At 41.4% G+C, this 19,230-nt stretch overlaps 1 protein-coding gene and 2 non-coding genes across 6 annotated transcripts in view; 1 reads left to right on the top strand and 2 right to left on the bottom strand.

Annotated features, from left to right (window-relative positions):
* Nucleotides 1-1,346: 1,346 nt before the first annotated feature.
* On the bottom strand, nt 1,347-1,453 carry LOC126074124 (U6 spliceosomal RNA). The gene has a single exon (XR_007516932.1). It is a non-coding gene; the product is annotated as a U6 spliceosomal RNA (small nuclear RNA).
* Nucleotides 1,454-12,766: 11,313 nt separating this feature from the next.
* On the bottom strand, nt 12,767-12,840 carry TRNAN-GUU (transfer RNA asparagine (anticodon GUU)). The gene has a single exon. It is a non-coding gene; the product is annotated as a tRNA-Asn (tRNA).
* Nucleotides 12,841-12,932: 92 nt separating this feature from the next.
* Nucleotides 12,933-19,230, top strand: part of LOC126073528 (zinc finger protein 420-like) — a 66,652-nt gene continuing 60,354 nt past the window's right edge. The window contains exons 1-2 of one of the 4 annotated variants that reach the window (XM_049880286.1): nt 12,954-13,008; nt 13,677-13,834. The gene's annotated coding sequence lies outside the window, so the exon portion shown is untranslated. The other 3 variants (XM_049880287.1, XM_049880283.1, XM_049880282.1) reach the window with 3 other exon arrangements.

The following is a 19,230-nucleotide window of genomic DNA, read 5'->3' as shown; positions in this document are numbered from 1 at the left end:
TCTCTCTCTACACACACACACATATGTATACACTTCCTTGGTTTTGCTTCCCTAGAGAACCCAGCCTAAGACATTTGATGGTGAGAGTGGTCCAGAGAAACAGAATCATAAGGATGAGTTTTCTAAATCAGTTGTCCAGTCTGACTAATCTTAAAGATGCTGATGACTCTGCCTCCAGTAGTAAAGAGGGTGCTGCTAATCCATGGTGTGAGGTGGCAGTATTAATATGCAAATGTCATCACCAATAGGTCAAGTATTGGTGAGAAGCGAGGCCCTGAGTGATCATATGTTTGATAGTTTTCTTCAATTATGTCAGAATGAGAAGTATAGGGAAGCTGCTTGGTTGGTCCTACTTTCTCAGAAAAGTGAAAGAAATAGATGAGCTCAGGGCTTCTGAGTCACAGCTCAAGCACCTCATCAAAGACCTCAAAGTTGCCAATTTGAGGCCTCAAAGAAAACCTACAGTCTTATAGTAAGAGTGGCTGAGTTACAAAGCCAACTGAATTCCCAGACTCAAGTGGTATCTGATGTTAAGGTGATTGGGAAGAATGGGGTCCTGAAACTTGGGATGGGGACCTATGGGCAGATAATCAGGAAGCTGGGGACAATGAGCCCCTAAATTCCATTGAATCCCTACCGAAAACAGAAGCAGCCCTCTTCCTCCCATCTGAAGAGACTATTTCATCTTTGTCTGCTAAGCCACCCTGCCCAGTAAAACCATTATCCCTTCCACCACCATCTGATGAGATTAACCCAGATGTGCCTGAAGCGTTTTTTTTTTTAATTTTTCCTGATGAGTGACTTTTTTATATTATCGTTCCTCTATGCAAACTTCTTCAAACCCACTCAGTTCTGTTTTCGGGTGGAAAAAAAAGGAAGCAGCAATGGTTTAAAATAAAGTAAAAAACTTTCAGAATACTTAAGTGTAGATCTTCCAAGAAAATCTAAAAGGTTGGTTTTTCCTTAAAGTCCAGTTTTCTAGTTTATTGGAATTCTAGTGTTTAAGGGCAAAAGGTGATGAATAAACTAAACAAACACTCTTCTGCATACAGTACCTGCCACCTGCCGTATCTGTAGGCCATTTTACTTTTCTCTTGCCCTTTTGTCCTACAAACCTCAAAGCTCGTGTTGCCATTTCTGTTTGACTGACTTTTGCATGGTAAGTTGGCAACATTTATATTTACGTTCCCTGACACAAATTATTCTTCCGAGGCAGAGCCATTTAAGCATGCCCCCCTCCTTTTGGTCTTCAAATATTTGTCGTTTCAAATGATGATAAATCAAAGTAGTGTCAGCAATTTTTCTGATAAGCTTTAATGCTCTTTAATAACTTGCAAGGGAAGAATAAAAATATGGAATGCTTCACGAATTTGCGCGTCGTCTTTGTGCAGGGGCCATCGTTATCTTCTCTGTCTCCTTACAAGTTTAGTATACGGGCTGCCAAAGCGAGCACTGTGCCTTGAGAGTCTTTGTCTGAGATATCACCTGAGGCGGTGCCTGGGGCATTGTCTGGGACATCACCTGAGGTAGATGGCCTACAAGGCATTGCTGAAAGTTCCCGAGACTCACCCCTACCATCCATTTTTGCTTCCGGATCCATACATAGCCATAAGTCCCAGTGATCCCCAAAGGTGAAGTACAAAGTGTGATCCAGAAGGAGGTATGCTACACTCCAAAAGAACGACTTTCCTTTTCTAATGTGTACAAACAGAAGCCTGGGGAATATGTGTGGGAATGGCTATTAAGGGTGTGGGAAAATGGTGCAAGGAATATAAAGTGCCATCAGCCTGACTTTATTGACATGGGCCCACTAAGCACAGATTCTTCATTCAGTGTTTCAGCTCCGGAGGCTAGGAAAGGATCCAATAGTATATTTGGTTGGTTTGTTGAAGCATGGATTATGCAGTGGCCAACACTAAATCAAGCTGAAGTACCAGACCTGCCTTGGTATGTTGTAGAAGAAAGTATCAAAAGGCCTCGGGAAGTTGGCGTATTAGAGTGGATTTATCAGGTTAGACCCACAGATCCACACATGGAGTGCCAGAGGACATACCTCTTACCACAATGGTGAGGAACAAATTTGTGAAGGGAACCCCAGCATCCTTGCAGACAGTTGTGATTACTATATTATGTAAGTCAGATTTGACAGTGGGAAGTACACTACCTCAATTAAGACACCTATCTTCAATGGGGCTGATTGGACCCCATGGTGGTAGGGGCAGAGCGGCAGTACTCAATCGAGAAAGACAAGGTGGGCATAGTTACCGTAATGAAGAGTGTGGTCAAAGCAGTAATCAGTATAGTCTGACTTATATAGACTTGTGGCATTGGCTACTTGGTTATTTCACTCCCTAGGAGTGAAATAGGTAGGAAATCTACTAAATATTTACTTAACGTGTACAAGTGGAAGAGTTCTAGGTCAACTGAATGGCAGTCTAACTCCAATTGCCAGAAGAGAGTGTCATAGCCCCCAATCAGTTACCAGAATTGACCTAGTTTACAGACCCAGAACCTCTTGAATGAAGGGGCGGGGCTCAGTTCCCTTAAGGAAGGACCCCGCTACACTGCAAAAACTGTATGCTGCTAAGACACTGCAATACAGGAGATCCCTTATGGGGTCTCTTAGTACTAGCATGCTCTGTGATTAAAGTCAATAGGAAACTACAGCAACTTGATTCCTAGATAACTACTAATGGTCCAGACCCTTCAGAAATGAAGGTTTGGGTCACCCCACCAGGCAAAGAACCATGACCAGATGAGGTGCTTGCTGAGGGTAAAGAGAATACAGAATGAGCGGTGGAAGAAGGCAGTTAGTTCCTAATACCAGTTATGACCACATTATGGAAGTGAGGACTGTAACAGTTATGACCATTTCTTCCTTGTACGTGTGCATTAAATATTTTTGCTTTCTTCTCCTATAGCAGATAAGATATAAATGAGGCCAGTGTGTTTCCGTTACACATACGTTAGTTGTATCATGTTAGGCACAGGTATGACTTTGTAATTGTCTTTATTCAGAGATTGTGTATAGTTGGAGGAGATGTGAAGAGGTGCCAAGTTGACAAGGGGTGTGTACTGTGATGGTTTAGGTTGTGTGTCCACTTGGCTGGGCCATAATTCTCAGTGGTTTGGCAGTTACGTAATAATGTAGTTTGGTAGTTACATAAGGATGTAATTTGGTAGTTATGTAATGATGTAGTCATCCTCCATGATGTGATCTGATGTGATCAGCAATTCAGTTGTAAAGGGAGTTTCCTAGGGGGTGCGGCCTGCATCCAATGTATGTATGGATGTTCTGGAAAAGCTTGTTTGCTTTCTCTGGATCCTGCATCTGGCTTATCATTGTCTGACCTCCAGTTTTTGGGACCTGAGCCAGCTGCCTGCTGGCCTACATGCTGATCTTGGGATTGGTTGGCCTCCGCAGCTGGTGAGCCAGGGGCCTGCCATCTGACTTTCTGATTTGGCTTCGTCAGCCCCAGTATCTGTGTGTGTCTGGAGGAGCCTCCTGCCTAATGCCTGACCCATGGACTTGGGACTTGCCAGCCTCTACAACCGTGCGAGCCATTTCCCTAAGATAGCTCTCTCTCTCTCTCTCTCCCTATGTATATATATTTCACTGGTTTTCCTTCTCTAGAGAACCCACCTAAAACATAATGAATTTTCAAATATGGGTGTTGTTGTTGTTGTTGTTAGGTGCCGTCAAGTCGGTTCCGACTCATAGAGACCCCACGTACAACAAAATGAAACCCTGCCTGGTCATGTGCCATTCTCACAATCCTTGGTATATCTGAGCCCATTGTTGCAGCCACCCTGGCAATCAATCTTGTGGAAGGTCTTCCTCTTTTTTTTGTTGACCCTCTACTTTACCAAGCATAATGAACCTTCTGTTTATGCAAAAAGAGCGAGAAAGATTTGACGTATTTAGAAATGTTCAAAGTTGGGTATTGGTGTAATGTATTTATAACAAACGAAAATGCTCACTCAGCATCTGGATCCTTACAGGAGTCTTTTGTGAAATTTGTTTTTGCCAGCTTGGGTATTGGTTGAACAAATAACACTATGGACAATACTGGAGCAAAATTGCTCCATCTAATCGTTCTGATCAGGGCCACAATAGATGGGCCCTGATAGAATGGGAGAAAAATGCAGAACAGAACTCAAACTCTTAAACAGTCCTGACTTACCAGGCCAGTTGAGACTAGAGGACTCCCTGAGACTGTCGCCCCAAGATACTCTTTAAGCCTTGAATAGAAGCTATCCCCTGCAGTCACTTTACCAAAATAACGGATTGGCACAGAAAATAAGCGACAGTTCCCTTGAGTATGGAGCTCCATTAAAAAACCATCTATATGAGACCAAAGGTCAACAATTACTCCAAAGCATAGGTGAGAAGATAAGAGGGAAGGGAAACTAGAGTACAGGAAATTGAAAAACCAGAACAGAATTAGAAAGAATGTTGATGCATTGTGAAAACTGTAACTAATGTCACTGAAAAAATTGTGTAGAAATTTTCAAACGGAAACCTACTTTACTGTGTAAATTTTTACTGAAAAAAAAATAAGATATTATTTTCTAAAAAGTGGTCCATCTATAACAGGTATGCAGGGATCGCTCTGGACCGGTATTGGCCATTCTGAATCGGACAATCATATAGCCTACTATGCTGGGAATGACAACTCGAAGAGGAATGGTGTTCCATTCATCGTCAAAAACAGCATTTAAAGATCTATCCCGAAGTCCAACACTGTCAGTGATAGGATAATATCCACACGCCTACGGGGAAGACCAGTTAATACAACTATTATTCAAATTTATGCACCAACAACTAGGGCCAAAGATCAAGAAATAGAAGGTTTTTATCAGCTGCTACAGTCTGAAATTGATCGAACATGCAATCAAGATGCATTGATAATTACTGGCGCTTGGCTTGCAAAAGTTGGAAACAAAGAAGAAGGCTCAGTAGTTGGAAAATATGGCCTTGGTAATAGAAACAATGCCGGAGATCGAATGATAGAATTTTGGGAGACCAACGACTTCTTCATTGCCAATACCTTCTTTCACCAACATAAACGGTGACTATACACATGGACCTCACCAGATGGAACACACAGAAATCAGATTGACTACATCCGTGGAAAGAGGCAATGGAAAAGCTCAATATCATCAGTCAGAACAAGGCCAGGGGCCGACTGTGGAACAGACCATCAATTGCTCATATGCAAGTTCAAGCTGAAATTGAAGAAAATCAGAGCAAGTCCACAAGAGCCAAAATATGACCTTGAGTGTATCCCACCTGAAATTAGAGACCATCTGAAGAATAGGCTTGACACATTGAACACTAGTGACCGAAGACCAGATGAGTTGTGGAATGACATTAAGGACATCATCCATGAAGAAAGCAAGAGGTCACTGAAAAGACAGGAAAGAAAGACAAGACCACGATGGATGTCAGAGGAGACTCTGAAACTTGGTCTCGAAAGTCGAGCAGCTAAAGCAAAAGGAAGAATTGATGAAGTAAAAGAACTGAACAGAAGATTTCAAAGGGCCTCTCAAGAACACAAAGTAAAGTATTACAGTGACATGCGCAAAGAGGGGGTGATGGAAAACCAAAAGGGAAGAACACGCTCAGTGTTTCTCAAGCTGAAAGAACTGAAGAAAAAATTCAAGCCTCAAGTTGCAATAGTGAAGGATTCCATGGGAAAATATTAAACGACCCAGGAAGCATCAAAAGAAGATGGAAGGAATACACAGAGTCATTATACCGAAAAGAATTAGTCGATATTCAACCATTTCAAGAGGTGGCATATAAACAGGAATCGATGGTACTGAAGGAGGAAGTCCAAGCTGCTCTGAAGGCACTGGCGAAAAACAAGGCTCCAAGAATTCATGGAATATCAATTGAGATGTTTAAACAAACAGATGCAGCACTGAAGGTGCTCACTCATCTATGCCAAGAAATATGGAAGACAGCTTCCTGGCCAACTGACTGGAAGAGATCCATATTTATGCCTATTCCCAAGAAAGGTGATCCAACCGAATGTGGAAATTATAAAACAATATCATTAATATCACAAGCAAGCAAAATTCTGCTGAAGATCATTCAAAAATGGCTGCAGTAATATGTCGACAAGGAACTGCCAGAAATTCAGGCTGGTTTCAGAAGAGGACGTGGAACCAGGGATATCATTGCTGACGTCAGATGGATCCTGGCTGAAAGCAGAGAATACCAGAAGGATGTCTACCTGTGTTTTATTGACTATGCAAAGGCATTCGACTGTGTGGATCATAACAAACTATGGATAACACTGCGAAGAATGGGAATTCCAGAACACTTAGTTGTGCTCATGAGGAACCTTTACATACATCAACAGGCAGTTGTTTGGACAGAACAAGGGGATACTGATTGGTTTAAAGTCAGGAAAGGTGTGTGTCAGGGTTGTATTCTTTCACCATACCTATTCAATCTGTATGCTGAACAAATAATACGAGAAGCTGGACTATATGAAGAAGAATGGGGCATTAGGATTGGAGGAAGACTGATGAACAACCTGCGTTATGCAGATGACACAACCTTGCTTGCTGGAAGTGAAGAAGACTTGAAGCACTTACTAATGAAGATCAAAGATGACAGCCTTCAGTATAGATTGCACCTCAACATAAATAAAATAAAAATCCTCACAACTGTATGAATGAGCAACATCATGATAAATGGAGAAAAGATTCAAGTTGTCAAGAATTTCATTTTACTTGGATCCACAATCAACAGCCATGGAAGCAGCAGTCAAGAAATCAAAAGATGCGTTGCATTGGGCAAATCTGCAAAGGAACTCTTTAAAGTGTTGAAGAGCAAAGATATCACTCTGAAGACTAAGGTGCGCCTGACCCAAGCCATGGTATTTTCAATCACATCATATGCATATGAAAGCTGGACAATGAATAAGGAAGACCGAAGAAGAGTTGACGCCTTTCAATTGTGGTGTTGGCGAAGAATATTGAATATACCATGGACTGGCAAAAGAACGAACAAATCTGTCTTAGAAGAAGTACAGCCAGAATGCTCCTTAGAGGCAAGGATGGCGAGACTGCATCTTACATATTTTGGACATGTTGTCAGGAGGGATCAGTCTCTGGAGAAGGACATCATGCTTGGCAGAGTACAGGGTCAGCGGAAAAGAGGAAGACCCTCAACGAGGTGGATTGACACAGCGGCTGCAACAATGACCTCAAGCATAACAATGATTGTAAGGATGGCTTAAGACCGGGCAGTGTTTCCTTCTGTTGTGCATAGGGTCGCTATGAGTCGGAACCGACTCAGTGGCACCTAACAACAACAACAACAATGACCTTACACGCAAAAAACCCTGAAGAATCCACAAGAAAACTACTGGAACAAATAGAAGAGATATGCATACAAATATCAGTTAGATTCCTCTATACCAAAAAAGAGAATGTGCAAGAGGAAATCGCTGAATCAATACAATTTACAATAGCGTCCAAGAAGATAAAATACTTAGGAATAAATCTAACCAGAGATGTGAAAGACCTATACAAAGAAAACTACAAGTCACTACTGCAAGAAACCAAAAGAGGCCTACGTAAGTGGAAAAACATACCTTGCTCATGAATGGGAAGACTCAACATTGTGAAAAGTTCTGTCCTACCCAAAGAGGTCTATAGATACAATGCAATCCAGATCCAAATTCCAATTGCATTTTTTCATGAGATGGAGAAACAAATCACCAACCTCAGATGGAAAGGGAAGAGGCCCTAGATAAGTAAAGCGTCACTGAAGAAGAAGATCAAAGTGGGAGGCCTCACACTACCTGATTTTTGAATCCGTTATACCGCCATCGTAGTCGAAACAGCCTGGTACTGGTACAACAACAGATACATAGACCAATGGAACATAATTGAGAATCCAGATGTAAAGTCAACCACATATAAGCAGCTGATGTTTGACAAAGGCCCCAAATCTGTTAGTTGGGGAAAAGACAATCTCTTTAACAAATGGTGCTGGCATAACTGGATATCCATCTGCAAAAAAATGAAACAAGACTCATACCTCACACTATGCACAGAATCTAACTCAAAATGCATCAAAGACCTAAATACAAAATCTAAAATGATGAAGATCATGGAACAGAAATAGGGATAACTGTAGGAGCGCTAATACCTGGCATAAACAGTACACAAAACATCATTAACAATGCACAAACACCAGAAGAGAAACTAGATAGCTGGGAGGTCCTAAAAATCAAACACTTATGCTCATCCAAAGACTTCACCAAAGGAGTAAAGGGAAAACCTATCCACTGGGAAAAAGTTTTTGGCTATGACAAATCTGATCAGGGTCTAATCTCTAAAATCTGCAAGATACTGTAAAACCTCAAAGACAAAAAGACAAATAATGCAATTAAAAAATGGGCAAAGACTATGAAGAGGCAGTTTACCAAAGAAGAATTCAGGCGGCTAACAGAAACATGAGGAAATGCTCATGATCATTAGCCATTAGGAAATGTAAATCAAAACTACAATGAGATATCATCTCACTCCAACAATGAGACACCATCTCACTCCAACAAGACTAGCCTTAATCCAAAAAACACAAAATAATAAATGTTGGAGAGGTTGTGGAGAGGCTGGAACCTTTATACACTGCTGGTGGGGATGTACAATGGTACAACCACTTTGGAAATTGATTTGGCTCTTCCTTTCAAAGCTAGAAATAGAAGTACCGTACGATCCAGCAATCCCACTCCTTGGAATATATCCTAGAGAAATAAGAGCCCTCACACAAATAGATACATGCACAGTCATGTTCACTGCAGCACTGTTTATAATAGCAAAAAGATAGAAACAACATAGGTGTCCATGAACAGATGAATGGATGAACATATTACAGTATATTCACACAATGGAATACTACGCAACGATAAAGAACAATAAGCCCTCGAAACATCTCATAACATGGAAGAATCTAGAAGCCATTATGCTCAGTAAAATTAGTCAGTCACAAAAGGACAAATATTGTATGGACCACTATTACGAGAACTCGAGAAAAGTTTTAAACACAAAAGAAAACATTCTTTGGTGTTTACAAGGGTTGGGAGGGAGGGAGAGCGGTATTCACTAACTAGATAGTAGACAAGAATTATTTTAGGTCAAGGGAAGGACAATACAGGGGAAGTCAGCACAACTAGACTAAGCTAAAAGCTAAGAAGTTTCCTGAACACAACCAGACACTTCGAGGGACAGTGTAGCAGGGGTGGGGATCTGGGGACCGTGGTTTCAGGGGACATCTAGGTCAATTGGTGTAACAAATTTTATTCAGAAAATGTTTTGCTCCCCACTTTGGTGAGTGGCATCTGGGGTCTTAAAAAGTAGCAAACAGAGATCTAAGAGGCATTAATTGGTCCCAACCCACCTGGAGCAAAGCAAAACTGAAGAACACCAAAGACACAAGGTAAATATGAGCCCAAGAGACAGAAAAGGCCACACAAAACAGAGACTCCATCAGCCTGAAACCAGAAGAACTAGATGATGTTCGGCTACCACCAATGAGTGCCCTGACAGGGAACACAACAGAGAGTCCATGATGGAGCATGAGAAAAGTGGGGTGCAGAGCTCAAATTCTAGTAAAAAGACCAGACTTAATGGTCTGACTGAGCCTGAAGGGATCCCAGAGGACATGGCCCCTGGACTCTCTGTTAGCCCCAAACTAAAACCACTCCTGAAGCCAACTCCTTGGACAAAGATTTGGCTGGATTAACCACCAAAAAAACCGACTGCTGTTGAGTCGACACTGGATTATAAGACATAAAATGATCCTGGTGAGAAGTGTGCTCTTAGCTCAAGTAGACACATGAGACTAAATGGGGAGCTCCTGTCTGGATGCGATACGAGAAGGTAAAGGGGGATAGGAGCTGTTTGAATGGACAGGAGCTGCTTGAAGGACAGGGGAAATACAGGGTGGAGAAGTGTTCTGTCACATTACAGGGAGAGCAACTAGGGTCACGCAACAATGTGTGTTTAAGCTTTTCTATGAGAAACTGACTTGAATGGTAAACTTTCACTTAAAGCTCAATTTAAAAAGTGTTCTGTCTAAAAGTGTGGTTTTTAGACCTTTTTAGTGCCTCCATTTTGATGAACAGAGATTGTTGAGGTAGTCAAATTTACAATCTTTTCTTTAATGATTAATCTTTTTGTCTATTTTTTAAAAATCTTTTCTTATATTGAGATCACGAAACTACCAACTAAATTTATTTTAAGTTCCATTTCACATCTACGTTTTTAATCCACTTGGAAATCATTTGGTTATTGCGGAGGTAGGGATCAAAATTCACTGTTACCCTTACATGTTATTGAATTTTGTGCTATAATTGTTAAAACATATATAATGTTTTTAATATCTTTGATTTTTAAAATTCCAATTTATTCTACTTTCTGTTTTTCTGATTTTTTAATATGCCAAATAAACTAAAATCTTTTAACGCTTCCAATACTTCGTCCATCATATCTGTAAATATATATGTATTTGTTATTCATTTTTCCTTCTATATTTCTTTTTCTTGTCCAGCTAACATCTCCCTCACAGTGAAGATTCTTGATGGATAAGGCAAGAGAAGGAGACTATTGTAATTCACTCACTATTAACTGAGTTTTTAACAGTGAAACAAACCATAACCAATTTTGTCTTTCTACCTCTTTTTGCAAGTGGTGGAGGAGAAGGATATGAATGTGAAATAGCTGCCTGTGAAACAGAGCTTTAATTGTAGGGTCCTTGTCTTTCCTGCCAGAGAACTTTTATCATTCCTTTTTGGAAACCCTGGTGAAGCAGTGGTTTAGAACTAGAATGCTAGAAACCCTCGGGGTGCGATAGTTAAGAGCTACCATGCTGCTAACCAAAAGGTTGAGTTTAAATCCACCAGGCGCTCATTGGAAACCCTATGGGACAGTTCGACTCTGCCCTGTGGGGTCACTAGGAGTTGGAATCGACTTGACCACAACAGGCTTGGTTTAATGTACTATAGGGTCACTGTAAGTCGGAATTGATCTGATGGCAACAGGTTTATTTTTTAATTTTTGGTATGTTCAAGTAATTAAAGTTCCCAAAAAGGTCAGAAGGAGAAAGAAAAAATATTTAAAGAAATAACAGCTGTCCCTCACATACCCTTTTAACCTGGAACTGAAGCCACTTTTCAGCCGAAAACTAGATTGGCCTATAAAATAAACAACAACACCCATGAGGAATGTGCTCCTTTAACAATCAACTATACAAGACGAAACGGTGAATATTTACACAAAGGCAAAGATGAGACTGCAAGGAGGGGCAGGGAAAGTGGATGGATGAAAACAGGGCAGGTGGGGTGGAAATGATGAGAATGGTGACACATTACAGGGATTGGGACCAACGTCACAGAACAATCTGTGTACAAATTGTTGAATGGGAATCTAATTCGCAGGATAAACTTTCACCTAAAACACTGTAAGACATTCAAAAAAAAAAAAAAGGAATAATGGCCAAAAATTTTCTAATCTTAATGAAAAGTATAAATCCACTGGTTCCAGAAGGTGAATGGATCCCAAGCGTGAGAAACATGAAGAAAAACACACCTAAGCACATCAGAATTCAATTGCTGAAATTCAGTGAAAAAGAGAAAAATCTTAAAAGCAGCCAGAGAAACAAACATGGGCTACACTGAGGAGCAATGACAAGGATTAGAAAGATTTCTGGTCAGAAGCCTTGCAAACGAAAAGACAGTGGAGCAATATCTTTAAAGTACTGGAGGGGGAAAAAAAACACCAAACCTTAAATAATGAAGGTGAATAAAAACATTTTAAGACATAGTAAAGCTGATGAGGATAGAGCAAGACCGGGCAATGTTTCCTTCTCTTCTACAGAGGGTCACGTCGCTATGAGTCGGAACCAACTGGAGGACGCCTAACAACAACAAAGCTGAGAGAATTCATCCCCAGCAGACCCACACCGCAAGAAATGTTAAAGGGGTCCTCCAGGCAGAAGGAAACAGAGTCCAGATGGAAATCTGGACCTACACAAAGGAATGAAGAACACCAGAAATGGTATCCACGTGGGTAAATATGCAAGGTTTTTTCTGATTATTTAAATCTCCTTAAAAACATTTGACCATTTAAACAAAAGTAATAACAATGGACTGCGAAGTTCGTAACATATGTAAAAGGCATAACAACAAGAGTGCAAAGACTGGTAGAAGAGAAATGTGAAGAGGTATAATATCATTTGTAGGACGACAGTGAAAAGTTAAAGATGTAGGAACCCTTAAAATAACCAAAAAATTGGGTTATAGCTGATAAGCCAACAAGGAAGAGAAAATGTAATTAGATAAAAACCCTGTAAACATAGTAATAGAACAATTGCTCTTTGAGGACTCTACCCTATAGAAGTACTTGCACAAGGCGCCAAAGTTATGTGTTCAAGAATGACGACCCCCCCCAGCATTATGTGTAGTCACAAAATCATAGAACCAATTAATTTCCAAAGCACCCATATAGACAGAGTTGAATAATACTACAAGCAACGGGAGAAATTCGTTTGTCAAAAGTAGTGAAGAGGGTAATAATCTCCACTTCCAGGAGTGCACCTACTTGGTTCTCTGGGAGGACCCTGCTTTACGTCCTCCTGCTGTGGACAAGGGACCGCGGCTAGGCGAGGTTATTCTCTGTCTTCACGTGAGAGGATATGCAAAGTAGAATCGACCAAACACTAAATTTTTAAAAGTGAGACACACGTCCCTGGGTGGGCTCGAACCACCAACCTTTCGGTTAACAGCCGAACGCGCTAACCGGTTGCGCCACAGAGACCTGAGCACGCAGTTTTTCTGGTCTCAGTAAAGACTGACTTCTAACTAAGCACCACGCGGTGCCACCCGCTTTCTGCGGCACAATTGCGCAGGCTCCAAAGCCTGAGAAAACCGGACCGGCTGGGGCGACAAATCACGTTGTTCCTCACGTGTGAAACCTGTGCGGCGGGTGAGTCTGAAGCTAGAAGGGCAGCCGAATGGCCTTCGCCCCTCCTTGCTCCTCGTCCGCCTCAGAAGCCAGCGACCCCCAGAGACCCTCGGGTCAGCAACCCCCGCCTGAGCCGAGTGGGGCCCACGACACGCTGAGCCCCGTGGGTTCCGGGACGTCCCTTCGCGTCGCCTGCTCCGCCTTCGCCCTCCCGCCCGCGCCCCGGGACGCCCCCCGCGCGACCCGGTTGTGGTGGGTGGGGCGGGAGCGGGGAAAATAAGCGGGAAAGGGGAACCGTGAAGAGGAGCGGAGGGAAGCAGGGAGGCATGGACGAGGACGAGACCTCCAGGAGGCCCGTGCAGAGACTCAGGCGGGGCCTGGGGCAGAGAGAAAGGTTTTTATGATGTAGTACAATAGGAAGGGCGGAACTGAGAGAGGACACGAAAAGGAGAAAAGCAGGAGGACCCATAGCTGTTCAGGAGCAAAGCCGCGAGAACATTGTGAATGTTTTTATGTCGATACTGTTAAAGGAAGCGGAGGAGCTGACGGTAGGTTTGTGGCTCTCCGCGATCGTATCCTGGTCTGCAATCTGCGTTGTGGCCCTAGCGCCTTCGGTCCGAACCGGAGTCATGGCAGTTTCTGGTCCTTACCTTCGCAATATTTGCTTTGGCTTTTTAATCCCTCCACAGACTGTGACCCTTATCTGCCGGCAGTAAACTGGGCTTAACCTGTGCGATGTGGTTACCAGCATGGAAGGAAACCTGACAGTGCACAAACCTGGGGCCATGTTAAAGGAGAACCCTGGATGTAATGCGTGTCGGAGCAAAAGGTGAAGCTCCAGCTTTTAGTAAGTCTTGTCTGTAACTTCCACTAATTAAAGAGTGTTAACCGTTTTTTTTTTTTCCGGTACAGATATTTCAAATATCAGTGGGGCTCTTTTACATGAAAGCAACAAGATTTTAATGAATTTATAATAAAATCCAGACTCCTTGTCATGGTCAGCATCAGCTTGTCTCCGTCCCCTGAAACCCTAATTTTTATGCTAACGGTAAATTATTGAAACCTGATTCACATAGAATAAAAGTGCTCAAATCTTTACCACACAGCTTACTGAATTTTGACAAATGGAATTATCACCCAGAATAAGTTATAGAAAACTCCCACAATCCCAGCAAGGTTTGTAGAGTCCTTCTCCAGGCCAGTCCCATCCTGCCGAGTCTATCCAGCAGGTCCTGAGTGGCCAAGCAGTTTCCCATCCATCAACTATTCACCTTAAAGTTTGGCTGTACTCACCCACCTGTCAGCTCCTTGGAAGAAAGGCCTGGCAATCTGCTTCTGTAATGATTACAGTCAAGAAAACCCTATGGAGCAGTTCTACTCTGTAATACATAGGGTTGCCATGAGTTGAAATTGACCCCAGAGCAACAGGTTTGTTTTTTGGTTTTTGAGGTTTATCACCAAAGATTAATTTTGCTTCTTGAAATTCACATGAATGAATGTGCACCGTCCCATCTTTTTTTCATGCAACATTGTTTTAGAGATATATCCATGTTGTGTTTATCATCCTTAATTTTGGTGTTACTAATGTTTTTCCAGTGTGTGAATACACCACAGCTGATGAACATTTGAGTTCTTTCTAGTTTCGTGTCTTAGTTATCTAGTGCTGTTATAACAGAAGTACCCCAAGTGGCTGGCTTTAACAAAGAGAAGTTTATTCTCTTATGGTCTAGTAGGCCAGAAGTCCAAATTCAGGGCGCCGGCTCCAGAGGAAGGCTTTCTCTCTCTGTTGGGTCTGGAGGAAGGTCCGTGTCATCAGTCTTCCCTTGGTCTGGGAGCATCTCAGCTCAGGAACCTCAGGTCCAAAGGATGCGCTCTGCTCCCAGCACTGCTTTCTTGGTGCTGTGAGGTCCCCAACTCTCTGCTTGCTTCCCTTTCCTTTTCATCTCTTGAGAAATAAAAGGTAGTACAGGCCACACCCCAGGGAAACCTTTACATTGAATCAGAATGTGATCTAGGTAAGGGTGTTACAATCCTACCCTAACCCTCTTTAACATAAAATTACAATCACAAAATGGAGGACAACCACACAATACTGGAAAACATGGCCCAACCAAATTGATACGTTTTGGGGGGGATGTAATTCAATCCATGACATTTGGGTTAATGTGAAGAAGGCTGCCATGAATATTCTTGTCCAAGTCTTGTGTGTGGACATGTGCATCCATTTGCCTCGAGTGTATACCAGGTACTGGAATTGCTGGGTCATGGAGTGGGTGCAAGTTTAATTTTACATTAGAAATTGCCAAACAGCCCTCTAGAATGGTTTCTCACCAGCAAAGAGAGTTGCAGTAGTTCCACATCCTTCTCAGCACTTGGTGTTCTCTGTCTTGAATGTACCCATCCTGTTAGGTGGGTAATGAAGGGTATCTCATTGGGTTTAAGTTTGCGTTTCCCTCATGAGTAATGGTGTGGAGCATATTTTACTATGCCTTTTGGCCATTTAGAAATTCTAATTTGTGGAGAAAGCCAATTCAAGTATTTTGCCTTGGTTTGGTTTTTTTTTTTATTATTGATTTCTAAGGGTTCTCTATATATTCAAGATTTGAGTCATTTTTCAGAGAAGCATGTTGCAAATATCTTCTCCCAGTCTGTGGCTTGCCTTTTCACTTTCTTGGGTAATTTTTTATGAACAGAAGCTTTTAAATTCGATGAAACCTAATTTCTCTCCGCCCCCCCAATAGTTAAGGTCTATCAGGGCACAGTGGTTAAAATCTCAGCTGTCACCCAAAAGGTCAGCAGTTGGAATCCACCAGCTGCGTCTTGGGCAGTTCTCCTCTGTCCTACAGAGTCACTATGAGTTGGAATCGACTCCACAGCAACAGGTTTTATTGTGTTACTTGAGAAATCTTTCTACCCCATCGAAGATTGTTTCTTTTTGCGTGTAAACCTTTTCATGAGTTTTTATAGTAGTGATCTCATAACAATATTTTGTCCTTTTGTGATTGAATTATTTCACTCAGCATGATGCCCTCCAGATTCATCATGGTGTGACAGATTGATCATTGTCGTTTATCATTGCATAGTACTCCATTGTGTGTATCTACCACAGTTTGTTTACCCATTCATCTGTTGATGGGCATCTGGGTTGTTTCCATCTTTTTGCTATAGTGAACAATGCTGCAATGCATATGTCTAGTTCTTATTTTGCTAGAATATATTCCTAGGAGTGGGATTGCTGGATCATATGATATTTCTATTTGTAGCTTTCTAAGGCTCCAAAATTTTCATCTAGGAACTTTAGACTTTTGTCTTAATTTTAATCTATGACATCTCAAGTTCATCTCCTGACCATAGCAAGCTTGGTAGCTACCGATGCCCTGGCCTCCCAGAAATCCTTTTTATATGGTAAAAACACTTACAATAATTACTTGCTTTGCTCTTTGACTCTTACAGACCTCGTGTTTCCCTTCATGTCCCTCCATATCCCCCCGTCCCTCTCTCCATCTCTCTCCTCTGTCATTCTCTCTCTCTCCTTCTCTGCAACTAAGAAACCCAGAAACACCTGAAAAAGAGAAATTAGACCCAGCCTAATCTGTGTTCAAGAACATAGGTGCCGAGTTGGGAATCTGGTTCTGCCCTCGTATGGCCTTGGGTGAGTGTCTTAAACTTTAAGTGCCTCAATATTTCTATCTACAAGGCTGGGCCAATAAAAAACTCTGCTTCATACTGTTGTTGCCAGATGTACCTGGGTTTGTAACTACTCGATCTATAATGTTATAATCAGTGAATCATCAAAACATTTTCATTGTACTCTGCATTATTTACTGAAAACCTTTGTCCTAATTCTTTTTCACTTTCGTTTTATTTCTTCTAGAACTTCATGTAAGTGGAATCATGGCGTATGTAGTCTTTTGTGTCCAGCTTCTTTCTCTCTGCATAATCTCTGATTTTTATGTGCGTTGTTGAGTACATCAGATGTTTATTCTCCCCACCCCACCCTCTTTTTTCTAATTGCTGAGTAGTATTTCATTACACGGTTATACCAGAGTCACTTTGCTATTCATCTATTAATGAACATTTGGGTTGTTTCCAGTCTTAACCTATTATGAATAAAGCTGCTTTGACCATTCATTCATACCACAGGTGGTGGTGGTTTTTTTTTTTTTTTTGATTGTGCTTTAGGTGGAAGTTTACAGCTTGTTTGTTTCTCATTCAAAAATTTATACGTATATCATTTTGTGACATTGATTGCAATCCCTGCAATGTGACAGCACTCTCTTCCCTTCCACCCCAGATTCCCTGTGTCCATTCATCCAGTTTTTCTTTCCCTTCCTGCCTTCTTGTCTTGCTTTTGGGCAGGAGTTATCAGTTTGGTCTCGTGTATACATATATGTATACATATATATATTTTTTTTTCATTGTACTTTAGATGAAGGTTTACAGAGCAGATTAGTTTCTCATTAAACAATTAATACACGTGTTGTTTTGTAACATTGGTTGCCAGCCCCACGATGTGTCAACACTCTCCCCTCCTTGACCTTAGGGTCCCCGTTACCAGCTTTCCTGTTCCCTCCTGCCTTCCTGTCCTTGCCCTTGGGCTGGTGTGCCCTCTTAGTCTCATTTTGTCTTATGGGCCTATCTAATCTTTGGCTGAAGGATATACCTCGGGAGTGATTTAAGTACTGAATTAAAAGTGTTCGGGCCCATCCTCTTGGAGTTTCTCAAGTCTCTGTCAGACCAGTAAGCCTGGTCTTTTTATGTGAGTTAGAATTTTGTTGTAGTAATAGATGGGCAACATCTATTCGTACTGGGCTCAGTCTGGTGGAGGGTGTGCTAGCTGTGGTCCATTAGTCCTCTGGACAAATCTTGCCCTTGTGTCGTTGCTTTTTTTTATTGTCTCTTGATCCAGACAGGGTGAGACCAGTGGAGCATCTTAAATGGTTGCTCACAAGCTTTTAAGACCCCAGATTCTACTCAGCAAAGTAGGATGTAGAACATGTTTCTTTATAAAGTACATTATGCCAATTGAGCTAGATGTCCCCAGAGACCATGATTCCCAGCCCTTAACCCAGTAAATTGATCGCTTAGTTTCTTTGTGTGTAAACCTTTTCATGAGTTTTTATAATAGTTCTTTCATGCGGTTTTTGTCTTTTGTGATTAACTTATTTTGCTCAACATAGTGCCCTCCAGATTCACCTATGTTGTAAGATGTTTCACAGGTTCATCACTATTCCTTATTGTTGCATAGTATTCCATTGTGTGTATACACCATTGTTTGTTTATCCATTCATCTGTTGATGGGCACTTAGGTTGCTTTCATGTTTTTGCTATTGTGAATAATGCTGCAATGAACATGGGTGTGCATATGTCTGTTCACGTGATGGCTCTTATTACTCTAGGATATATTCCTAGGAGTGGGATTCCTGGATCATATGGTATTTCTATTTCTAGCTTTTTAAGAAAGGGTCATATCGTTTTCCAAAATGGTTGTAACATTTTACATTCTAAACAACAGCGTATGGAGTTCCATGCTCCCTGCAAGCTCTCCAACATGTGTTATTTTCTGTTTTTTGATTCGTGCCAGTAATGGTTTGCATGTCTGTAATGGCTAGTGATATTGAGCATTTCCTCCTGTGTCTGTTAGCTGCTTGAAAGTCTTCTTTGGTGAAGTGTCTGTTCATATCCTTTGCCAGTTTTTTAATTGGACTATCTGTCTTTTTATTGTAGAGGTGTTGGATTTTCCTATAGATTTTAGAGATTAGACCTTTGTCTGATTTGTCATAGCCCGATTTTTTTTTCCCAGTCTGTAAGTACTCTTTTTACTCTTTTGGTGAAGTCTTTTCATGAGTATAAGTGTTTAATTTTTAGGAGATCCCAGTTATCTAGGTTATCTTCTGGTGTTTGTATATTGTTAGTTATGGTCTATATGCTATATATCCTGTGTATTAGCACCTTTAGCATTGACCCTGTCTTTTCTTCTATGATCTTTATAGTTTTGGGTTTTATATTTAGGTTTTGGTTTTTGTATGTGGTGTGAGTATCCTGTTTCCTTTTTTTTTTTTTTTTACAACTGGACATTTTTCCCAGGACCAATTGTTAAAAACGCTGTCTTTTCCTCATTTAATGGACTTTGAGGCTTTGTCGAAGATCAGGTGACTGTAGGTGGGTAGATTTACATCTGGGTTCTTGATTCTGTTCCATTGGTCAATATGTCTGTCATTATACCAGGACCAGGCTGTTTTG

Source organism: Elephas maximus, chromosome 3 (assembly GCF_024166365.1).
Source record: "Elephas maximus indicus isolate mEleMax1 chromosome 3, mEleMax1 primary haplotype, whole genome shotgun sequence".
NCBI lineage: Eukaryota > Metazoa > Chordata > Mammalia > Proboscidea > Elephantidae > Elephas > Elephas maximus.
The sequence above is the reverse complement of the archived record's forward strand: the minus strand, read 5'-3'. Positions and strand labels throughout refer to the sequence as shown.